This window comes from Idiotropiscis lumnitzeri, chromosome 19, assembly GCF_059441095.1.
Source record: "Idiotropiscis lumnitzeri isolate Australia: NSW breed Sydney's pygmy pipehorse chromosome 19, RoL_Ilum_1.0, whole genome shotgun sequence".
Taxonomy (NCBI): domain Eukaryota; kingdom Metazoa; phylum Chordata; class Actinopteri; order Syngnathiformes; family Syngnathidae; genus Idiotropiscis; species Idiotropiscis lumnitzeri.
This window is the reverse complement of record NC_142409.1, coordinates 416417-439355: the sequence shown is the minus strand read 5'-3', so window position 1 is coordinate 439355 and position 22939 is coordinate 416417. Positions and strand designations below refer to the sequence as shown.

Here is a 22939-nt window from a genome sequence, read left to right as displayed (position 1 = left end):
CGTAGTTGATGAAAAGACCTGTGCAGTACGATGAGGTAATAACGATGAATGACTGCACAGGGGCATGAAGAGCTTTCCTGCTCCTCGGATGACGCCGCAGACTGTCATGACCCGTGTCGGTCATGTCAGGTCTTTGTTTGTTTTTGTCACGTCCCGTTTCGGTCATGCCATGTCTTTGTTTTGTTGTCCCAGCTGAGTGGGGGCGTTTCCTCCAGCGCTCGTTCCCGTCCCGTGTCATCATGGCTGGAGAGACGCGCCCACCAGCCACACACCGGTTCCTCGTCAGTCACGCAGCTGTTTCACATTGACTTCATAATTACCAGGACTACTTAAGCACTCAGGACCGACTGCTTGGCGTCGGAACATTGCTCCCTCTGCTTCCTTTCCCTGACTTTCATGGCCGAGTCCTGATATTGTTCTCGTTCACGCGCATAAGTTATTTGTCACTGTCCCTGTTTTCCTCGTCATTTTGTTCTGTTTAGTCACGTTTAGTTCCTCTTCGTTATTTTGCACTTTGTCACGTCAGTTTGTTTTCTCCCAGCACCTGGTTTGCCCTCTTAAGTTCCCTTAAATTCCTTTTAAGTTACCCTTGCCTGGCTTCCGTGCATTTTGGGTCCTCCTCCTTCACCTCGCTACAAGCGAGCTTGACACAGACGATGCAGGAGAAGCTGCAGGAGGCGGCGTAGCGGCTATAGATAATATATTTAATGATATTTTATTTATTTATTTTATTTTTGATATTTTTAATTTTTGAATATTTTTTTTAGACCCGCGAAGCACTGAACCCGCGAAAGGTGAACCGCGAAGTAGCGAGGTATTACTGTAGTTCAAATAAAGACCGTTCTGCTTCGGCGCAAGATAGCTTGGCGCGGGGCATTTAAGTTGTGGCGAAAGAAATTACTCCTGGGACAACGAGCGGCAGGGCGACACTTTTTTTTAATCAGTCCTGCGTGACCTACTGTGTGAACTTGGGGCACAAAGAGCTTTGAGGAACTCAAACTCGCGTTGTCTGAGATCGTCTTTTTCGGTCCCAAAACGATGCATCGTTCAGCCGTACTACAGCAGGAAAAAAGCATGTTCCCCAGGGTCCAACGCACCCCCCTCAGAAAAGCACCCCACTGGTATAGACCAAGACCCATAGATCTGTACACGCGCTATCTACTCGTGCCACGGCCGATGCCCCTTAGGGCATTACAGAGTGCATGCTGGCAGACCCTGCTGGTCAAAGTCTGACACTATTGCACTTTGAATTGACTGTGACATAAATTATCTGAATACAACTTTTGGTGATGGTTTGAGAGAGTCAGTTTGAACAGACCAGTATGTGCTTGCGAGAGAATGCTGTACAAAAGGGCAGCTGTCCATAATGTTGTAGTCTGTCTCATCATTCATGTTATTGCAAGCCCATTCGGCAGTGTGCGCCTAGTAGGATGCCAAATGCAGAATTTATGCTTCGTGACCAGTTCGTAGAGCATGTACTTGATAGTTAGTTGCGACGGGAGCTGAAGCAAATGGTTCGGCGCCAGCCCACCGCCTCACTCACCATAGAGGAACACGATGTGAGGCATGCGCTCCTGGCCATTAACCCCAGGTAAGCTACGGAATACCAGGCAAGGTCCTCAGAGCATGTGCCCACCAACTATCACATGTTTTTTGCAGGATCTTCAACCGCTCCCTGGCTCAAGCAGTCGTCCCCTCCTGCTTGAATACTTCCACCATTATTCCTGTCCCCAAAAAGTCACCCACAGTCCACCTGCATGACTACCGTCCTGTTGCTCTCACACCAGTCATCATGAAGTGCTTTGAGAGACTGGTTCTCCAGCGCATCAGTGACTGCCTACCTCCCACACTGGTCCGCTACCAGTTTGCATACCGAGCAAACAGATCCACTGAGGACGCCATCAACACTGCTCTGGATTTCTGATTCTGATTCTGATTTGTTGGAGGTGCGAAGTGAAGCCATTAGATGGGAGAGGGAAGGTCTCCTGGGAGGTTCTTGTGGCCGTAGCTACCCCTGTCCATTTGACCATCATGGTCTACAGTATACTATTCAGAGCAATGCCATTCAAGCCCCGGTGGGTGCTCCGCAGGGGCCTGGTCTCACTGAACGGATGGACCTCTTGAAGCGCCAACAAGAACAGCTTGACAATCTTGCACGCACCGTTGCTTCCTTGCACACACCCCAACCTCAAGGTTGGATGTCTCAACACAATGTGATTTGCCGTAGGTGCCAATAGCCCAGACATTTTGCCCGCTAGTGTGATGGCGAGCGTGTCCTGCCTCGTAATCATGTCCATTCTGTTGCAGGGCCTTGTTCCAACATTCCGAGGCCTTCTTTTCCATTCAGCAGTCGAAAACTGAAACCCGCTGAGTTGTTGAGCCAGAGCTCGGTAGACTCCATAGATTGTAAACTAACTGCCCTAATGTCATCTTGTCCAAGTATTGACGTTCTCATGGGTGATGTCTCCGTGACATGCCTGGTGGATACTGGGTTCGTGTTATCCACCATAACTGAGGGCTTTTTCCAGGAGCATTTTGCCCCTCGGGGTTATGATCGCCTGCGGTCTTGACATTGGCTACAGCTGCGAGCAGCTAATGGCCTGGCTATTCCATATGTTGGCTATTTGGAGCTTGACGTGACCCTCTGCGAGAAGGTGTGTGGTATTTTGGTCGTTAAGGACCCGCCTGAAGCAGTCACCTCACCCCCCGGTGTCTTGGGAATGAATGTGACATCTTTTTGGGGCATATGGTCGTTCTTTGTTTGATTCCCCTTCTGAACAGGGTGAGGTGAGGTCAGTGTTACAGGAGTATTGGTCTGTCTTTGCAGCCCATGATGGCGACTTGGGCAGGACTAACCTCATCTCCCATGACATTCCTTTACTCGACGATGTTCCGGTTAGACAGAGATACCAACGCATTCCTCCCTCAGACTATGAGGCAGTGAAATCTCATATTAACCTGCTTTTGGAGGCTCAGGTAAAAAGGAAAGTTGTAGCCCTTATGCCTCACCCATTGTGTTGGTTCGTAAGAAGGATGGGAGACTGCGCTTGTGCGTCGAATACTGTCTTCTGATTAGTAAAACCCGAAAGGACGCTTTTCCGCTGCCTCGCATTGAGGAGAGCTCGGATGAACTTTGTGGGGCCCGCTGGTTTTCGACAATTGATCTTGCGAGCGGGTACAATCAGGTGCCTGTGTCCGAACCAGATAGACCCAAGACTGCCTTCTGTACACCTTTTGGACTTTTTGAGTTCAACCGGATGCCCTTCAGCCTGTGTAATGCGCCCAGCACATTCCACCGACTGATGCAAAGGATATTTGGAGAACAAGGACATTCTCTCTTACTGTACGTTGATGGTATTGTCGTCATCTCCTCCTCCATTACACAACATCTTAAGCGGCTGGAATTGGTACTTGGGCGGCTTAAAAAGGAAGGACTTGTTGGAATCAATGTTAGAATTTAATTTTAAACCAATGTAAACTCGAATTAGTAATCTGACTCCAATTTGCGACCTTAACCAACTCTCACTCATCCAACAATATGCGCGCTCGTTCTGCAATAGAAAGGTATCAGGAAGCCGGCATTTTCACGCACAAGTGGATTTATTCCCAATACACAGACTTTCTACATGGCACCTGGGTCTCGGGTCCCTCACAATACAACTCTACACCTCTCCTGCCACCAGCGAATGTGCTCTCCGAGTTGCCCAGTAATGATTCATACTATACAATACGCAAATGGAACAGAGACAAAGGCATCCTGGCATGATTCTATTGGCTACGTGTATCCTGCAGTTAACTTTAGCTTGCTCTCATTGGTCTTTCTTCCCCCGCCGAATCCCGTGGTGGCTCCTCCTGGTTGTGATCTTTTGATGGCTGCTCCTTCATCCACTGCCCCCCGAGTCATCTCGTCTCGCTCCCTCCTTGCGGCTATCACCATCTGTCCTGAAACATTCCATTCTCGCACACCCCCCGCAACCAGTTTCGCTCCACCAGTCACACTCTCAGCATTTTACAATATCACATTTTCATACACTGGATGCACCAACATCTAATGAACTATGTTAAGCTCAAACTCTTATATTCCTTTAATAGTCAAATGTATGAAATCCTTTAAGTGTAACCGAAGTTTAGACCATGCTAATGACAAGACCCTCAGGAGAGGAATGCAGGTAGATTGGATCAAGGCTGCAACAAAAGAGGTGTGAATGAGACACCGCTGAAACAATGGACTTTCATGCCGGGACAACAAAAGTCATGCTGGTGGCTCCTAGCAGTCTACCCTTTGCTCTGTTTAGATCATGACTGCCATGATTACATTATCCTTTAGACTGAAGGCTAAATTGTACCTTCTTTCAGAAGGAAGTAAAGTATTTGGGCCATGTCATTTCAAACGAGGGAGTCTCTACAGACCCTGAAAAGATCTAGTCCGTTTCCAAGTGGCAACGACCATGTCAGGTGTCGGAATTGCGCTCTTTCTTAGGCTTTGCCAGCTACTACTGGCGTTTTGTGGAGGGCTTTGCAAAAATAGCAGGGCCTTTGCATAAATTAGTAGCTGATCTCACAAGTAAAAAGTCCAGAAAGGGTGCTCAGCAAGCCCAGGGTGCTACCTGGACACCGCAGTGTGAGGCCAGCTTTGAGGCCTTAAAATCGAGTTTGGTTTCAGCCCCAATGTTGACTTATACTGACTTTTCTCGTCCTTTCATTCTGGAAGTCGACACCTGTCATAGTGGCCTTGCTGCAATGCTTTTGCAAGAGACTGACGAAGGGGTTCAGCCTGTAGCCTATGCTAGTCGTGGCCTCAGGCCTACCAAATGCAATATGGATAATTACAGCTCCATGAAATTAGAATTCTGTGTGGGCCATGACTGAAAAATTCCGGGAATATCTGTTGGGGCATAAGTGTCTGGTCTTCACAGATGACAACCCGCTAAGCTACTTGCAGACTGCTAAATTGGGTGTAAAGGATAATGTAATCATGGCAGTCAATCTAAACAGAACAAAGGGTAGACTGCTAGGAGCCACTTTTGTGATCCCGGCATGGAAGTCCATTGTTTCAGAGGGGTCTCGTTCACACCTCCTGTGTTGCAGCCTTGATCCAATCTTCCTGCATTCCTCTCCTGAGGGTCTTGTCATTAGCATGGTCCAAACTTCGGTTACACTTAAAGGATTTCATACATTTGACTATTAAAGGAATATAAGAGTTTGAGCTTGTTGGAATTTATCTTTATATCAATGTTAGAATTTAACTTTAACCCAATGTAAACTCAAATAAGTAATCTGACTCCAATTTGCGACCTTACCCAACTCCCACACATCCAACAATATGCGCGCTCGTTCTGCAATAGAAAGGTATCAGGAAGCCGGCATTTTCACACACGAAGTGGATTTATTCCCAATACAGATTTCCTACATGGCACCTAGATCTCGGATCCCTCTCAATACAAGTCTACACCTCTCTTGCCACCAGCGAATGTGTTCTACCCCCGAGTTGCCCAGTACTGATTCATACTATACAACATGCAAAATGGCACAGACAAAGGCATCCTGGCATGATTCTATTGGCTATGTGTATTGCAGTTAACTTTAGCTCGCTCTCATTGGTCTTTCTCCTCCCGCCGAATCCCGTGGCTCCTACTGCGTGCGATCCCCCGATGGCCGCTCCTTCCCGGAGTCATCTCGTCTCGCTCAGCGCCTTCTGCTTCTAAAACATTCCATTCTTGCACAACCCCAGCAACCAGTTTCGCGCCACCAGTCACACTCTCAGCATTTTACAATATCACATTTTCATACATTGGATGCACCAACATCTAATGAACTATGTTAAGCTCAAACTCTTTTATTCCTTTAATAGTCAAAAGTATGAAATCCTTTAAGTGTAACTGAAGTTTAGACCATGCTAATGACCAGACATTCAGGAGAGGAATGCAGGAAGATTAGATCACAGCTGCACCACAGGAGGTGTGAACGAGACCCCTCTGAAACAATGGACTTCCATGCCAGGATCACAAAAGTGGCTCCGAGCAGTCCAACCTTTGTTCAGTTTTAAATTGACTGCCATTTACATTATCCTTTAAGCTTAACATAGTTCATTAGATGTTGCTGCATCCAGTGTATGAAAATGTGATACTGTAAAATGCTGAGAGTGTGACTGGTGGAGCGAAACTGGTTGCGGGGGTTGGGCAAGAATGGAATGTTTTAGAAGCAGACGGTGCTGAGCGAGACGAGATGACTCCGGGAGCAGTGGATGAAGGAGCGGCCATCGGGGGATCGCACGCAGGAGGAGCCACGGGATTCGACGGGAGAAGTAAGACCAATAAGAGCAAGCTAAAGTTAACTGCAGGATACACATAGCCAATAGAATCATGCCAGGATGCTTTTGTCTGTGTGTCATTTACATATTGTATAGTCACTACTGGGGAACTCGGAAAAAGTAGAGTAGAGTTCTGTGGATGGCAGGAGAGGTGTAGAGTTGTATTGAGAGGGATCCGAGACCCAGGCGATTATGTAATAAATCTGTGTATTGGGAATAAAGCCACTCGTGCGTGAAAATGCCGGCTTCCTGATACCTTACTATTGCAGAACGAGCGCGCATATTGTTGGATGAGTGAGAGTTGGGTAAGGTCGCAAATTGGAGTCAGATTACTAATTTGAGGTTACATTGGTTTAAAATTAAATTCTAACATTAATTCAGAGCTAAATTCCAACAGGTGCCACTGAGCATCGTTGGGCTGCGCAGCTGGCAGCATTTGATTTTGAAATAAAGTACCGCTCGGGTCACAGTGATCGGAATGCTGATGCACTGTCTCGACAGTGCCTGTCTGGTTCTGTCTTGGCGGATAGTGTTGTGCCAGTTAGTTCAATCTCCAGTACACCCACACATGCAATGCATCCAAACCCGAGGCTGGTGGCAACCCAGCGCGTGATATCTGGTTGTCTATCATCTTCTGCTGCTGATATGCGAACCCTGCAAGAGGCTGATGCAATAATAAAATATTTTTTTTGTTTTGGCGACGACAGGGACGCCCCACAGCAGCAGAGTGACGTCATGCCTCGCGGCCAGTGATGGCCTTGGTGCGCCAGTGGGACCGTCTGGTTGTTCTTTACCGGCAAGTTTCTCAGCCCGGTGGTGGATGTGAACTCCTGCAGCTGGTTCTGCCTGCTGCCCTGAAGCGAGAGACTATGACTCGTTTGCATCAGGAGCATGGCCACCAAGGCATTGATCGAACCACTGACCTGGTGAGACAGTGTTACTACTGGCCAGGGATGTCTTCAGAAATCAAACAGTGGGTTCAAGACTGTGAGCGCTGCCAGGTTGCTAAGGACTCTGGGTCGGTGCCACATAGCTTCATGGGTCACTTGTTTGCTTCAGAGCCAAACGAGATCTTAGTAATTGACTTCACCCTCCTGGAACCCACCCATAGTTAATTATGACAGATGTGTTTAGCAAATACACTGTTGTGGTCCCAACTCAGGATCAATGTTCTCTTAATGGAGTGGTTTTCAAGTTCGGTGTTCCGAGCAGACTACATTCGGACCAGCATAGGAGCTTTGAGAGCGTCCTGCTTCAGCAGCTCTACTGCTTGTAAGAGGTTACTAGGTCTCGCACTACCCAATACCATCCAACAGGCAATGGGCAGTGCGAGCGCTACAACAGAACCCTTCACAACCTTCTACGCACTCTTCCAAATCCCAGGAACGGGACTGGGTCTCATGTTTGCCCCAGGTCCAGGTAATACTACACCTCATCAGAGTACCGGATAGTCACTCGTTTACCTGATGTTTGGTAGAGAACATCATCTGCCTATAGACTTCCTGCTAGGGCGAGTTCTGGATCCTGTACGCGGGGAGGTACAGGATTGGGTTATTTACCACCAAGCTAGACTTCCGGTAGCTTTCAAAGGTGCTCAAGAGCGATTGGTTGCAGCGGCTAGTCGCCGGAAGGAACGTCATGACCAGCATGTTCGTGAGGCATCCTTATCAGTGGGTCAGTTGGTCTACTTAAGGGACCATAGTGTGAGGGGACGTCACAAAATTCAAGATGTCTGGAGTCCTATAACTCATCAGGTCTTAAAAGCTCCAGCAGATCAAGGTGACATGTTGAAGGCAGTTATCAGGCCTGAACTTCTGGCACCTTCTCTTAAGGCTGCCCCTGCCTGTAGTCAGGGACCGGAGGAATGTGAGTCCCTTGATGATGGTGACTTGTGGCTTTTGGTACCGGAGATACCTTTTGTCCCTCTGCCTTGTTATCTTGTACGGCAGGTCCTGGTAGTTGCTCTGTAGCAACACCTTTGGGAGCTCCAGCCAGACTAGCTGGCATTGAACAACTGTGCCCTCCCTTTTCTGCAACGGAGCAACCTGAGACCAGTCGGTGCCTTTTACGTTGGACTGCTCGCTCCACAGCGGGACAGCATTCAAATGTTCATCTTCCCTTGCCTGCAGGCCTAACTGATGGTCAAACTCAGCAGGTACGGCCTGTGACTAATGCCCAGATGGCTGTCTTCAGACCTTGGTGTTAGTGTGACTTTTAGCCATCGTCGGGGCGACAATACAAAATCTGGGGGTAGATGTGGCATAATAAAGCCCAACACCCTATTACAAGGGCCGTTGTGCCTATGACCATTAAGCCCCCGCCTATATATAGTGCCCTGGGCGGCACCCATCTGTCTCTTGCTTCCACTTCCTCCTTCACGGAGCTGGCAGACGGGACGTGCGTTGTTGTGGCTTCTTTGAGCAGGGTGTGGTGTCACCTGAAGGTATGCATGTTTCGGTCCTCTCGGCCCTTCTCTTCTCGTGTGCTGCGTGGTAACCCATTCGCTCCGTTGTTGCTGCAGCGAAGTGTGTGACTCAAGGCGAGTCTGTTCCATAGCGTCTGTGTGCGCGTGGCGCGCTTCAACGGGTGAGGCACTGGCTGTCCGCCTTTAGTTGAAGACTGAGGAAGCTAATAATTGATTACCCCAGCTGTCAAGTGCAGCGCAGGGTTGCAGGTTCTCCTTCCAGCCAACCCTTGCGATTTGAGTGTCCATCCCTCCGGTAGGAGGATTTAATATTACACAGTTAATTTTATTTAAATCTTAATTGATTTATTTCAGTGTTGGTGCCACTCAACACTGTTCTGGGCCACACTGCTGTCTTGGTTTTGCCTTTTAAAGATTATTTTAACGCAATTTTAACGGACTCGTGGGATGCTGTTTGCCGGGTCGCCGTAAGGTGTAACCCGACTTGAGGGGCTGGACCCAGCCTATGCAATTAGGCAGATCGCCGTCCATGCTGGCCCATACAAAGCCACTGGATTGTTTTATACGTGTTATTTTGTTGTGTGCATTTTATTGTTTTGCTAGGATTGTTGTACGGTTTTGTTTTGTTTGTGGTCTGAGGTCTGTCTCAATTGTGTGCTTTTATTTTGTTCTTTTTTTTGTTTGACAGGCGCTGAGGGTCCCGGTGCAGCAGCGGTCCCCTGGTGGTGGTCCTTTTGCTCACTTATTTTGTTTTGTAGTTCGCAGGTGCTGTGTAGGTTTGTATCCCCCACTTTTTTGTTGAACGGTGTTGGTGTAGGCCCCAGTCCTGACTGTTTTGTTGTGGCAGGTCTCATACCACTCCTTAGTTAGTTTTAATTTTAATAAAAATATTTCATCATCACTTCTGTCCTGTGGGTATTTGAACCACGTGCCTTTAATTTTATTTTATCTCATACTCCTGGGGTGTAAGTCCCCAGGTGGCGTTGTCTGCTTGTTCTTGTTTAAAAGAGTACACTGCCACACAAGCAAGAAGCATCACAGGTTTCAACAACAGATTCTGAAAAAAAAAAAAAAAACACTGCCCAAAGCACACCACGCACATCTCTCTAACCAACCTGATTGGCTGAGGCTGATAGGCTCCCAGAATGCATTGCAATACTCTTTTTGTGTTATTTCTATTTCTTTTTGGGATATGAATGACATGGGGGATGCATGTTTTGTGGTAATTGTGTTTCATTGTTTGCTTGTATGCTGTTCAGTGATAGTTTTGGTTTTGATTTAAAACCGTAACTCTAAGGAGTCTGGTGACAAGTGACAGCCGGCCCCTGACATTGTTAGCGGCTGCGTTGTAATGTGAGCTCCAACAGAATATGTGGTACTGCTTTTAACAAAGCTGCCTTTCTCTGAATGTGAGTTAGCATGCGTGCGTGAGCATGCGCCTCATAGGGTGCTGCGCCCAGTGTGTGTGCTAAATTCAGAAATAGCACCAACAACTGACGCTGCGCCCTTTGATACTGTGCGTATTTTGGCCGTGAAAATACAGTATTTGATGTATCATTGTGGCATGAAGTCAAACTACCCTTCTGTTTTTGCCCTAAAATTGTATTGCAGATATTTTCAATTTCTAATTTATTGTAAGGCCTGACTGATTTTGCTGGCATATCAATCAGCGGTGAGCGCAGTTTTTTGTTGAGTTTTGCTATTTTCTTATTTGAGATGTTTTGTTGGAATCAATTCCCGCAGTGGCACAAAAACAACAAAGTTAAAGAAACCATCGATCCCATTGTCTCCTCCCTGCTGAAGCTACTGATTGATTATCAATGGCTGTCTGATTATCATCGGAAAGATAACAACTGTTTGCCATTTTTTTTAGTTCTTTTATTATTTAAAAGCCAGTGGCACGTCAGATTTTCTTGGGGTGGCAAGAGGTTGATTTGGGGGCAGGGTGGCAATGCTTTGGTTATTAGGTTATTCCACAACTAAGAATTTTGGACTCATGTTTGCATATATATGTTTGGATATTTTGAGATGCTCCAAGTTTAATAAAATTGTTTTGTATCACCCCTGATACTCCATTATTTGCAAAGCAGCAAATGTAAAAAACAATATTTTCTGTAAAACATTGTGCAACAAGTTGTTATATTATTTATTTAAAGGTATTCACAGGCAACGTTAGTTGCCAGGCAATTACTCTAATTTATTAGACTACAAGAAACTGTGGTAAATTAGATTATTTTATTTAGCACAACACCTGTTGAGAGTGCTATTTCTGTCTTTGAAGCACACACTGGGCGCGCCGCCTAAGGCGCTAGCTCAGCTGCTTTTAGCATAGCAATAGTTCGGCTGCTCAAGGCGCTAGCTCAGCTGCCTTTAGCATAGCAATAGCTCGGCTGCTAGAGCTGACTCAGCCCATGGCAATTCACTTTGCCTCAATACCATAAGCAATCGCCACATTTCAAAGACAGTTGCTATGATACCATTGACCATCACTATCATTAACAATGACTCTAACCAATAATAGGTATCATGGCAATAGTCTACAAGACTACGTCAGGGGAGGGACTTCACTGGTCACCACACTCCTTAGAGTCACGGTTTCAAAAAAAAAAAAAACTCAGCATACAAGCAAACAATGAAACAAAGAAATAAGATTAACACAAAACATGTATCTCTCATGCCATCAATATACCAAAAAGAAATAAAAATAACACAAAATGATATAGCAATGGCTTCTTGGGAGCCATTAGAGCAATGCCTTCTGGGAGCCACTCAGACTCAGCCAATCACATGGCTGTTGTTTAGAGAGATTTGCATGGCTGTTTAGAGAGATGTGCTGTTATACTTTGGGCTTTTTGTCTGTTGTCTAAACCTGGGACGTTTCTTGCTTGCAATAACATAAATAATAAGACAGACTACAACATTGTGGACAGCTGCCCTTTTGTCCAGCTTTCTCCCACACCATCACCCAAACACCATAGTCACATAATGTATAGTCATGGTCACTTTGAAGCATAGATGACTCACACTTTGTCCAGCAGGGTGTGCTAACATGCACTCCGAACAGCCCAATAAGTAAAAGGGTTGATGGTCGCGAGTGATACTTTGTCCATATAATGAGCGCAGTCGCCTTACAAGGCGCTGTGTTAGTTTAGGGGAAGATTTGGGACTTTTAAGTGCGCCTTATGACTGCGAAAATACGGTACACTAAATTGCTGTTTTCTTGAAAACAGTCGGTAATTGTAACTTATATACAGTAGAAACTTGTAAAACATTTATGGTAATATGTTGTGATAATTTTTAACAGTAATTAATTTTGAGTTTACAATACTTTGCTAGCAACTTTTTTTGACTATAATTTTCTGTAAATTTTACTGTCAAATTTTTACAGTGTAAAGATTGACAATGTACGAAAGCGTATTGCTGCCACACCAGGAAAATATGTGATAATTATCATGTAAAAACGTGATAATTATCATGTAAAATTTGATAATTATCATGTAGAAACGTGAAACTTATGTAAAAACGTGATAATTATCATGTAAAAACTTGATAATTATCATGTATAAACGGGAAACTTATGTAAAAACGTGAAACTTATCATGTAAAAACGTGATAATTATGTAAAAACGTGAAAATTATCATGTAATAACGTGAAACTTGTCACGTTGAAACAACACAAAATGGATCACGCAGCTCCTTTAAACGACTTGATTAAGTTCTATTTCATGCTTGGGTTGAGACATGGCGAGATTTTACAGTTATTAAGTACAGTGGAATTGGAATAAGTATGCATACTCTCCGACGGAAATTGAAGTGTATGAGACTGTACAGGAGGAAGAAATCAGTCTGACCTGCTAGAGGTTGGGTCATTTCTCGTGGATCAACTTGAGGGACACGGAAGGTTCCACGTCTACAAGCTACAACACCTCCACTGCATCCAATATGTGACCCAGAATACCGTGAGGCAACTGCTAAAGTTTTTAGACCCCCGTGGTGTCGAGCAAAGGTGGAGAAATCGCCTAATTTTATGTGGTATATTGACTCCTATGACAAACTAAAGCCTTTTGGTATATGCATCAATGGAGCGATTTATGGCTTTTCGAGGCTCATGGTTTGGCTGCATGCTTATTCAACAGACAAAGCGGTTATGAGGGGACACATCATTCAAATCACGTCGAGATTAAAAAGACTGAGAGAGGCGAAATGACTTGCATTGGAGGCGGGAATTAGGAGGCTGGAAAAGGAACACAAAACGTCGGGAAGCCGTGACTCATTAGTATTGCAAAATCAGGAAAGGGAAAAGCTGGACGAACTTCTTACAGACAGGGCAGAGGGAATGCTCTGATTCGCGAAAAGAAATTACTATGAGAAGGGGAATAGAGCGAGTAGACTATTGGCTTTTCAGTTCAGGAAAGCCCAATCAAATCGGGTGGTACCAAAAATTTAACATCCCGTTACACAGAGAACTACCACTCAACCGAAAGAAATTGCAGAAGCATTTGCTGATTATTACAAAACACTATATGAAGGTCAAGCAGTAATGGGAAAAAAGGACAAAATAACACAAATTCTGGATTTGACTCAATTGAATAAACTGTCTCAGGGTGAGGATGAGGCTGAGATCAGAATCAGAATAAAAAATCCCTTTATTGTCATTGTACTCAAGTGTGCAACGAGATTAGAGATGATGTGCTCCCCCATAACGGAACAGGAAATAATAGATCGCATTCGTAAGTTAAAGCACAAGGCTTCCCCATGGGTCGACGGGTACCCAGCGGAGTATTATAAAATTTTTGCGAGGGAGCTGGCCCCAATTCTATGGCGGGTGTAGAACTATGCTTTAGATGTCAGGGATCCCCCCAAAACCTGGCCCGAGGCAATCATAACTGTTATACACAAAGAAGGAAAGGACCCTTCTCAGTGCATGGGTTATTGGCCTATAAGCTTGCTGAGTCAGGACTTAAAAATCTTGACTTCTATTTTGGCAGACAGAATACAAAAATACACACAGAAATTAATCAACTCAGACCAGACAGGGTTTATTACCGGTCGACGTGGCACTGACAATGTTAGACGGGCCCTCAACCTGCAATCTATTGCCTCGGCCAGAAGGACCCCATCATTATTCCTCAGCCTGGATGCCAAAAAAGCGTTTGACAGGCTGGATTGGACATTTCTGGACCAAACATTAATCCATATGGGCTTTAATGAAACTCTTTCGAGTTGGATCCAGGTGTTTTATATGAATCCCCGGTCGAGAGTTAGGGTTAACGGACATTGTTCCGATTTCTTTAAGATGAGTAGGGGGACAAGACAGGGAGACGCACTTTCGCTTATACTATTTGCTCTTAGTATCGAACCCCTCGCTGAATTGATCAGAAGAAATCCATTTATACAAGGAATACATGATGAGGGCGGACACCAACATAAAATAGCGCTGTATGCCGACAACTTACTACTTTTTGTTGAAAATCCAGCCCATTCACCGGCTCTGTTGCAAAATCTTAAGGATTATGGTCAAGTGTCTGGATATAAAATCAATCCTAATAAATCAGAAGTGATGATGGTGTCGGGGACATGGCCTAGTCAACTTGATGTCATAGTGACCTTCCGCAGAAATAATCAGGGCTTCAAGTATTTGGGTTGCATGCTCTCCCCCCAACTTTCACGATTATATAAAGCAAACTATAACAAATTATTTGAGACATTTAGAAACGAATTGGAAAGATGGGATGTACCACCGTTGTCCCTTTTGGGCAGAATAGAGGCCATTAAAATGAATCTGCTTCTCAGACTCTTATTCCTGTTCCAATCCCTCCCAGTTAATGTCCCGTCTTCAGCCTTCCGCATGCTAGATAAGCTTTTATCGAAATTTGTCTGGCAGAACAATGTCATGGTTCGTTTTTGTCATGTCATGTTTTTGTTTTGTGTTTGCTCAGCTGGAGTGGGGGCGTTTCCTTCCAGCGCCTGTTCCTGTTCATGTCGTCATGGCTGGAGAGACGCGCCCACCAGCCACGCACCTGTCACTCGTCAACTCATTGAGTACGGCACTATTTAAACACCCGCGCTGACTACTCAGTCGTCGGAATATTCTCCTTGCTCATGTTCATGTCCCAAGTTGTGAATTCTAGACACAACGAACGGGATCAAGAAACATGGAAGGCAAACAACGAGGTAAATTTTTCCGTTTTCAGTTATTGTTCTTCTCGGTTGAGCTCGCTCGCCAATTGGTTTTTCTTCCCCTTTTGCGGTAAGCGATTTTTGTTCATTTTGTTCCTTGCCTTTTGCAAGCGTTTTTCATTCCCATCGTTATTCTCCTGGTGTGAGTTTTTCCACCAGCGATTTTCGTTGCACTTTGTCGGTATTGCGTTTGATTTTATATAGATATATAGTGTGCCTATTTTTTTGTAATAATAAATACCTTTGTTAAAATTCATCTCTCTGTGTCTGCGCTTGAAGAGTCCTGATACTATTTTCCAGCGGTTCTGGAAAATAATCCTCACGAACAAGAGACCAAGGGTGAGACTTAAAACACTTACTCTTCGGAAGAACAGAGGTGGTCTCGGTCTCCCAAACATGCAACATTATTTCTGGGCATCGCAATTGGCAGCAGTTGTTGCATGGATCACCAATGATGGAGAGCTGGGCTGGGTGACCATTGAGCAGAATTCATTGCCAGCTGTTCCTCTATCAGTGCTAGTGTTTCTGAATACCCAGGCCCAAAACAAACTGGAAGTTACAAACATATGGGTAAGGCACACGCTAAAGGCATGGTCAATAGTGCAAAAAAGAATTAGAGGATGCGCGGCTCTCTCTTGAGCTGTGCAGATCTCTAGAAATCCGGACTTCCCTCCCTCATTGTCAGATATCACCTTTACAAGGTGGGCAAACAATAAGATGAGAGTTATTGATCAGTTATTTTGTGACAATGTTAAGCAACCATTCTCCTATTTACAAGATAAATTTTCACTTCCCCAAAGTGACATGTTCAGATATTTCCAGCTCAGACACTATGTAACGAACCACGAAGATTGGAGTGTTATTAAGATAGCGCCATCCAATCTTGAAGTCTACTTTATCAATGTGATCAAAAGTCGTCTGCCTACCAAAAAGCATCTCTCCCACATATACAGAAATTTAGCGCTGGATTCTACAGACAATACTTTGTACATCAAAACTAAATGGGAAATGGAGTTGAATGTTATTATTGAGGATCGAGAGTGGGAAGAAATATGTACGGGGTATCATAGGGGTATTGGCAGTAATGTTTGGCGGGAATTTGACTGGAAGATGAAGACGAGATTTTTTCGGACCCCCTTGGTGCTGTCCAAATTTATGAATAACACATCTGTTAAATATTGCTGGAAGGGGTGTGGATTGATCGGCGACCACTCGCATATATTTTGGGACTGCCCGAAATTGCTCCCTTATTGGAAAGAGGTTAAGAGCGAGATCGACAGGGCACTGGGAATCAATTTGTCATTCAAACCTAAAAAGTTCCTTTTTGATCTTCCGTCAGAAGTTGATGTTTACAACAGAGACCAGAAATACCTGCTGCATATACTCTTGATGACAGCTAGGAAAAATGTGATAAATTGGATGAAACCTCGGCCCCCCAAGGTGTCGCTGTGGAAGCAGAAGCTTAGGGAGATTTGTGATATGGAGGCCCTTACTGCAAAGTTACAACTGAGGTCTGATGCTTTTGAAAAGGTGTGGACCCCCATAGTAGAACATCGGAACACTACATTATGTTATATTGATGTTCACATAGTTTGATCTCCGCGTTTCACTTTTCTGCCTGTTACTGTCATTTCTGGTGTACAAAACTGTAAAAATGCTCCTCATATATTTCTATTGTCTTATTTTATACGGTTTTTCTGCCATGGATTATTATACACTGTTCATAAAAATAAAGTTCCAAAAAAACCTGCAAAATACAGTTTAACACCAGAGACTGAAATCTTTAGTGAGCAAGACAAAAGAAGCATCAGTAGAAAGTACAAACCATTGATCATTGCTCTTTGAAGTCGTTAATCAACAGGTAAGACCTTTAAAAGAAACAGGGGGTTTATATGAACATGGTACATAATAAACAGCTGTGTGTTTCTATATTTGTAAACATTTTGTAGATTTACAGCTCTCAAGTAAAGCCCTGTACTATATATACAATGTACTGTATTTGCAAAACATCAGTCCAACAGGTAAAATTTAATTTTCTAAGAGTTCTCTCAAAAACAAAAAAAGCCAGCACAATGCTGTCTGGTTACTAACGGTGTTTCACATCAGTTTAATTTTGTCAAGCCATTGTTCTAAAGATCTCAATATTCTGGTTTCAAAAGTATTTCTCATGATTTGTTTTGAATTACTTGGCTTTTTGTAATTATTGCCACCCTAAATACCGTCTCGCACTTCCCTCAGTATTTATTTGTATGTATCTTGTGTGTTTAGAATGCATGGCCCGACCCAATACTTTTAATGGCTGCTTCGGTCATTCTGACTGTGTGGCTTGGTCCCTGAAAGGGTACCGGTCATCTATCACTAACCTAAACGAAAGTGAACGAAAAGGAGCTTTCAGCAAACAAGATTGCTATCCATTTCAGTGCAGAATTCTGGATAGGAAGTGTATGTTCTTGGCAGTGATAGAACTGGCCCACAGGTATGAGCTACTGGTGTCATGATCCGCGTCGGGCATGACAGGGTTTGTGTTATTATTTGGACGCTCCATGCTTTTGTGTTATTGTTTTGCTTGCTTTCGGGGCGTTTCCCCCTCAGCACTCATCCTCACCAGTCACGCACCTGCTCATCGTTACCCATCACACACCTGATCCCCATCTGCTCCCCTGATTACCGGACTATTTAAGCTTCCCATGCCATCAACCCAGTGTCGGATCATTACCCCGCTTGGCTCCCTGTTGCTGCTCCATTTGGACTGTCACGACCGCTCCCTGATCTCGTTCACGCTCATGTTCTCGCTCTCGCTCTTGTCCCTAGTTTTTGTCACTGTCTTCGTTCCTCGGTTTTTGTTCTGTTTAGTCATGTTTAGTTCGACTTCGTTTGTTTGTCCACGCCACGTTGTTTGTCCTCGTCTTGATTAATTTAATAAATTCCCCTTTAAGTTATCCTTATGCCTGGCTTCCCCGCATTCTTGGGTCCACCCCCCTCCTCGCCGACCGGCGAGCATGACAGAATGATCCGACCAACTACGGACCCAGCGGGAAGCTCTCTGCGACGTCATCGTCATCGCCGATCGGACAGACGCCCTCATCAGCCTGCCGACCAATCCCGCGTCCATCACGTAGGTGCAATTTTCCGTTCTACGTCTGTTTCTCCCCTCTCCTTCCACGATCACGGTATTGATTACCAACCGGTCATACCTCCACATCTTATCATAGACTCCGACTACGAAGACGAATTTGAGCGCCTTGCCATTTCACCCCCTCGCATCGTGGAAGACTCAGATCATGAGGACGATTTTGAATACATATACAACCTGTTATACGCCCAGCCTGACACAGATTCGGTTAGGACCCGTCACTTTCCTCCCCCCGAACAACTTCCGTCATCTTTTTCTTTTGACTGTTTTGAGTCCACTTCCCACTCTACCTCGCGCGCGTCACGTCCAAAGTCACGTAAGTCACGGTCCCGTCGCTCCCCTCGTCCACCGTCGCTTTCCGCACCTGATCACTTCTTTTGACTGTTTTGAGTCCACTTCCCACTCTACCTCGCGCGCTTCACGTCCAAAGTCACGTAAGTCACGGTCCCGTCGCTCCCCTCGTCCACCGTCGCTTTCCGCACCTGATCACGTTTCCCTTGCGCATCATAGCTCACGTTCACCAGCACCCATAGTCTCGGTCCCTCGTGTCTCCCATTCCCCTGATTCCCTATGGCGGCAGGCTGATAGGGATCAGTTCCTCCAGTGCCGGCTCCTCGTCAGCTGCAGCCTCCAGTGCCGGCTCCTCGTCAGCTGCAGCCTCCAGTGCCGGCTCCTCGTCAGCTGCTGCCTCCTGTGCCGGCTCCTCGTCAGCTGCAGCCTCCTGTGCCGGCTCCTCGTCAGCGGCAGCCTCCTGTGCCGGCTCCTCGTCAGCGGCAGCCCTCTGTGCCGGTTCCTCGTCCGCTGCAGCCTCCAGAGTCCCACTCCGGCTCCTCCCCAGCTGCTGAGCCCCGTTCAGGCTCCCCGCCAGCTGCTGAGCCCCGTTCAGGCTCCACGCCAGTTGCTGAGCCCCGTCCCGGCTCCCCGCCAGCTGCTGAGCCCCGTCCCGGCTCCCCGCCAGCTGCTGAGCCCCGTCCCGGCTCCCCGCCAGCTACTGAGGCCCGTCCCGGCTCCCCGCCAGCTACTGAGCCCCGTCCCGGCTCCCCGCCTGTTGCTGAGCCCCGTCTCGGCTCCTCGCCAGTTGCTGAGCCTCGTTCTGGCGCCCTGCCAGCGCCCCAGGTCCACGTTCCGGCGGAGCACGTCGTGCGCCCGCCCCAAGTCCATGTCCCAGCGAAGCACGTCCTGCGTCCGCCCCAAGTTTATGTTCCGGCGGTGCACGTCGTGCGTTCGCCCCAAGTCCATGTTCCGGTGGTGCGTGTCCTGCGTCCGCCCCAAGTCCATGTTGCGGCGGAGCACGTCCCGCGTCCGCCCCAAGTCCATGTCCCGGCGGAGCACGTCGTGCGTCCGTCCCCAGTTCAAGTTCAGGCGGAGCACGTCGTGCGTCCGTCCCCAGTTCAAGTTCAGGCGGAGCACGTTGTGCGTCCGTCCCAGGTTCACGTTCAGGCGGAGCACGTTGTGCGTCCGTCCCAGGTTCACGTTCAGGCGGAGCACGTTGTGCGTCCGTCCCAGGTTCACGTTCAGGCGGAGCACGTTGTGCGTCCGTCTCAGGTTCACGTTCAGGCGGAGCACGTTGTGCGTCCGTTCCAGGTTCACGTTCAGGCGGAGCACGTTGGGCATCCGTCCCAGGTTCACGTTCAGGCGGAGCACGTTGTGCGTCCGTCCCCAGTTCATGTTCAGGCGGAGCAGATTGTGCGTCCGCCCCAAGCTCACGTTCCGGCGGAGCCCGTCCCGCGTCCGCCTCCGGTCCAGGATCCGACGGCGCCTGTCCTGCGCCCGTCGCAAGTGCCTGCCCCGGCAGCGCTCGACGACCAGCCGCCGCCCCATATTCCTGTCTCGGCGGGGTTCGACGACCAGCCGCTGCTCCGCGTCCCCGTCTCGGCGACACTCGACGACCAGCCGCCGCTCCACGTTCCTGTCTCGGCGGGACTCGACGACCAGCCGCCGCTCCACGTTCCTGTCTCGGCGGGGCTCGACGACCAGCCGCCGCTCCACGTTCCTGTCTCGACGGGGTTCGACGACCAGCCGCCGCTCCACGTTCCTGTCTCGGCGGGGCTCGACGACCAGCCTCCGCTCCACGTTCCTGTCTCGGCGGGGTTCGACGACCAGCCGCCGCTCCACGTTCCTGTCTCGGCGGGGTTCGACGACCAGCCGCCGCTCCACGTTCCTGTCTCGGCGGGGTTCGACGACCAGCCCCCGCTCCACGTTCCTGTCCCGGGTGCGCCCGGACGTCCGCCTGAATGGCCACGGGTGGACTCATGGATCTGGCCTCCCGGACGTCCGCCCGAATGGCCTCGACGGGACTCGCTGGTCTGGCCTCCAGGACATCCGCCAGACCGGTCTCGAACTCGGGTGGTGGTCCCACCTCCCGACCCCTTCCGCCCACCCTCGTTTTTGGACATGGGGTTCTTTTTGTTAATTTCTTTTGGGACGTCTGGAATCCGTCCCTTGAGGGGAGGGTACTGTCATGATCCGCGTCGGGCATGACAGGGTTTGTGTTATTATTTGGACGCTCCATGCTTTTGTGTTATTGTTTTGCTTGCTTTCGGGGCATTTCCTCCTCAGCACTCGTCCTCACCAGTCACGCACCTGCTCATCGTTACCCATCACACACCTGATCCCCATCTGCTCCCCTGATTACCGGACTATTTAAGCTTCCCATGCCATCAACCCAGTGTCGGATCATTACCCCGCTTGGCTCCCTGTTGCTGCTCCATTTGGACTGTCACGACCGCTCCCTGATCTCGTTCACGCTCATGTTCTCGCTCTCGCTCTTGTCCCTAGTTTTTGTCACTGTCTTCGTTCCTCGGTTTTTGTTCTGTTTAGTCACGTTTAGTTCGACTTCGTTTGTTTGTCCACGCCACGTTGTTTGTCCTTGTCTTGATTAATTTAATAAATTCCCCTTTAAGTTATCCTTATGCCTGGCTTCCCCGCATTCTTGGGTCCACCCCCCTCCTCGCCGACCGGCGAGCATGACAACTGGCCGCCTTGCCAGCCCATCCACTGCTGTGAAGAGGATCTCAACCTTGTTAACAATGATAACATCTGACCCTGTTAATAACCTTAACAATTTTCCAAGTCTTGCATCATCAATTCCTCTGATGCACTGCTGCAGAAAACGAAGGCTCTGGTTCTCTGCTTGAGTAGTTGGAGATGCCTCCAGCAGCTTCAAAAGCTTTTTTGTTGTTGGTATTTTGTCTTGATACATGTTTAGGACATTTTGTGGGCTCCCAAGTGCATCTTTGAAGGAGTAGCTAACAATTAATGACATTTTTTTCTGCTGCGTATCTTGGTTTTTGGATCATGCTTGTGTGCCACTTCTAAGGATACCTTTCAAATTCTCTTTGGTCGGAGGATTGGTGACATCCAACGGTTCCAGAAGATCCAATAGTTCATCTTTGTCCTCATCTGAAAGATCCTCTTTTAAGGTAATGGTAATCAGATCCCTATTTGATTGATTCATGTATAGGAGAAGACTTTCCAACAGCATATCATCTGACACTTGGCTCTGACCAAAAACAAGCGCCACTGTGAAGACGGGACCAAGGCGAAATGGAAAGTATCCAAGGTCTTCAAATCCTTTCAGCAAAATCCGGCCAATGGATTTCCACTCATCTTCCTGCCATTTAGGAGACAGTAATGGAACTCTCATATCCTCTCCTTTAGCTGTGTGGTCCAAAAACTCAGTCCAAAATGCAGCATAGACATCTCTTGCAACACCACTGGCATCAAATCCTTTTTCATCTATGTAGGTGTATTTTTGGGTGTGTTTGAGCAGTTGCATCCTTAAACTGGCTAATCATCTCTTCCAGAAGATTGACTCTGTGAAGTTTATGGTCGCGCATACAAGATTATATGAAGCAGGAGAAAGTGCTTGATCACTCGTATATGCTGTGTGTGGAGTGTTTACAGTTGTTCAAGGACAACATTCATTCGCAGTGTTGGAATTTATCTTTATATCAATGTTAGAATTTAACTTTAACCCAATGTAAACTCAAATAAGTAATCTGACTCCAATTTGCGACCTTACCCAACTCTCACTCATCCAACAATATGCGCGCTCGTTCTGCAATAGAAAGGTATCAGGAAGCCGGCATTTTCACGCACAAAGTGGATTTATTCCCATTACAGAATTTCTACATGGCACCTGGTTCTCGAGTCCCTCTCAATACAACTCTACACCTCTCTTGCCACCAGCGAATGTGTTCTACCTACGAGTTGCCCAGTACTGATTCATACTATACAACATGCAAAATGGCACAGACAAAGGCATCCTGGCATGATTCTATTGGCTATGTGTATTGCAGTTCACTTTAGCTCGCTCTCATTGGTCTTTCTCCTCCCGCCGAATCCCGTGGCTCCTCCTGCGTGCGATCCCCCGATGGCCGCTCCTTCCCGGAGTCATCTCGTCTCGCTCAGCACCTTCTGCTTCTAAAACATTCCATTCTTGCACAACCCCCGCAACCAGTTTCGCTTCACCAGTCACACTCTCAGCATTTTACAATATCACATTTTCATACATTGGATGCACCAACATCTAATGAACTATGTTAAGCTCAAACTCTTATATTCCTTTAATAGTCAAATGTATGAAATCCTTTAAGTGTAACCGAAGTTTAGACCATGCTAATGACCAGACACTCAGGAGATGAATGCAGGAAGATTGGATCACAGCTGCACCACAGGAGGTGTGAACGAGACCCCTCTGAAACAATGGACTTCCATGCCAGGATCACAAAAGTGGCTCAGAGCAGTCTAACCTTTGTTCAGTTTTAAATTGACTGCCATTTACATTATCCTTTAATCCCTCTCATGACCTCAGACATCTGAGGTCATCACTTGAACACCTTATTTCATTGCTGCACACGAGCTCGACATCACTTGCCATAAAACTAAA

General features: G+C 47.0%; 1 pseudogene; it reads right to left on the bottom strand.

Moving 5' to 3' along the window:
* Nucleotides 1-16746: 16746 nt before the first annotated feature.
* On the bottom strand, nt 16747-21971 carry LOC148317949 (uncharacterized; annotated as a pseudogene).
* Between the last annotated feature and the right edge of the window lie 968 nt (nt 21972-22939).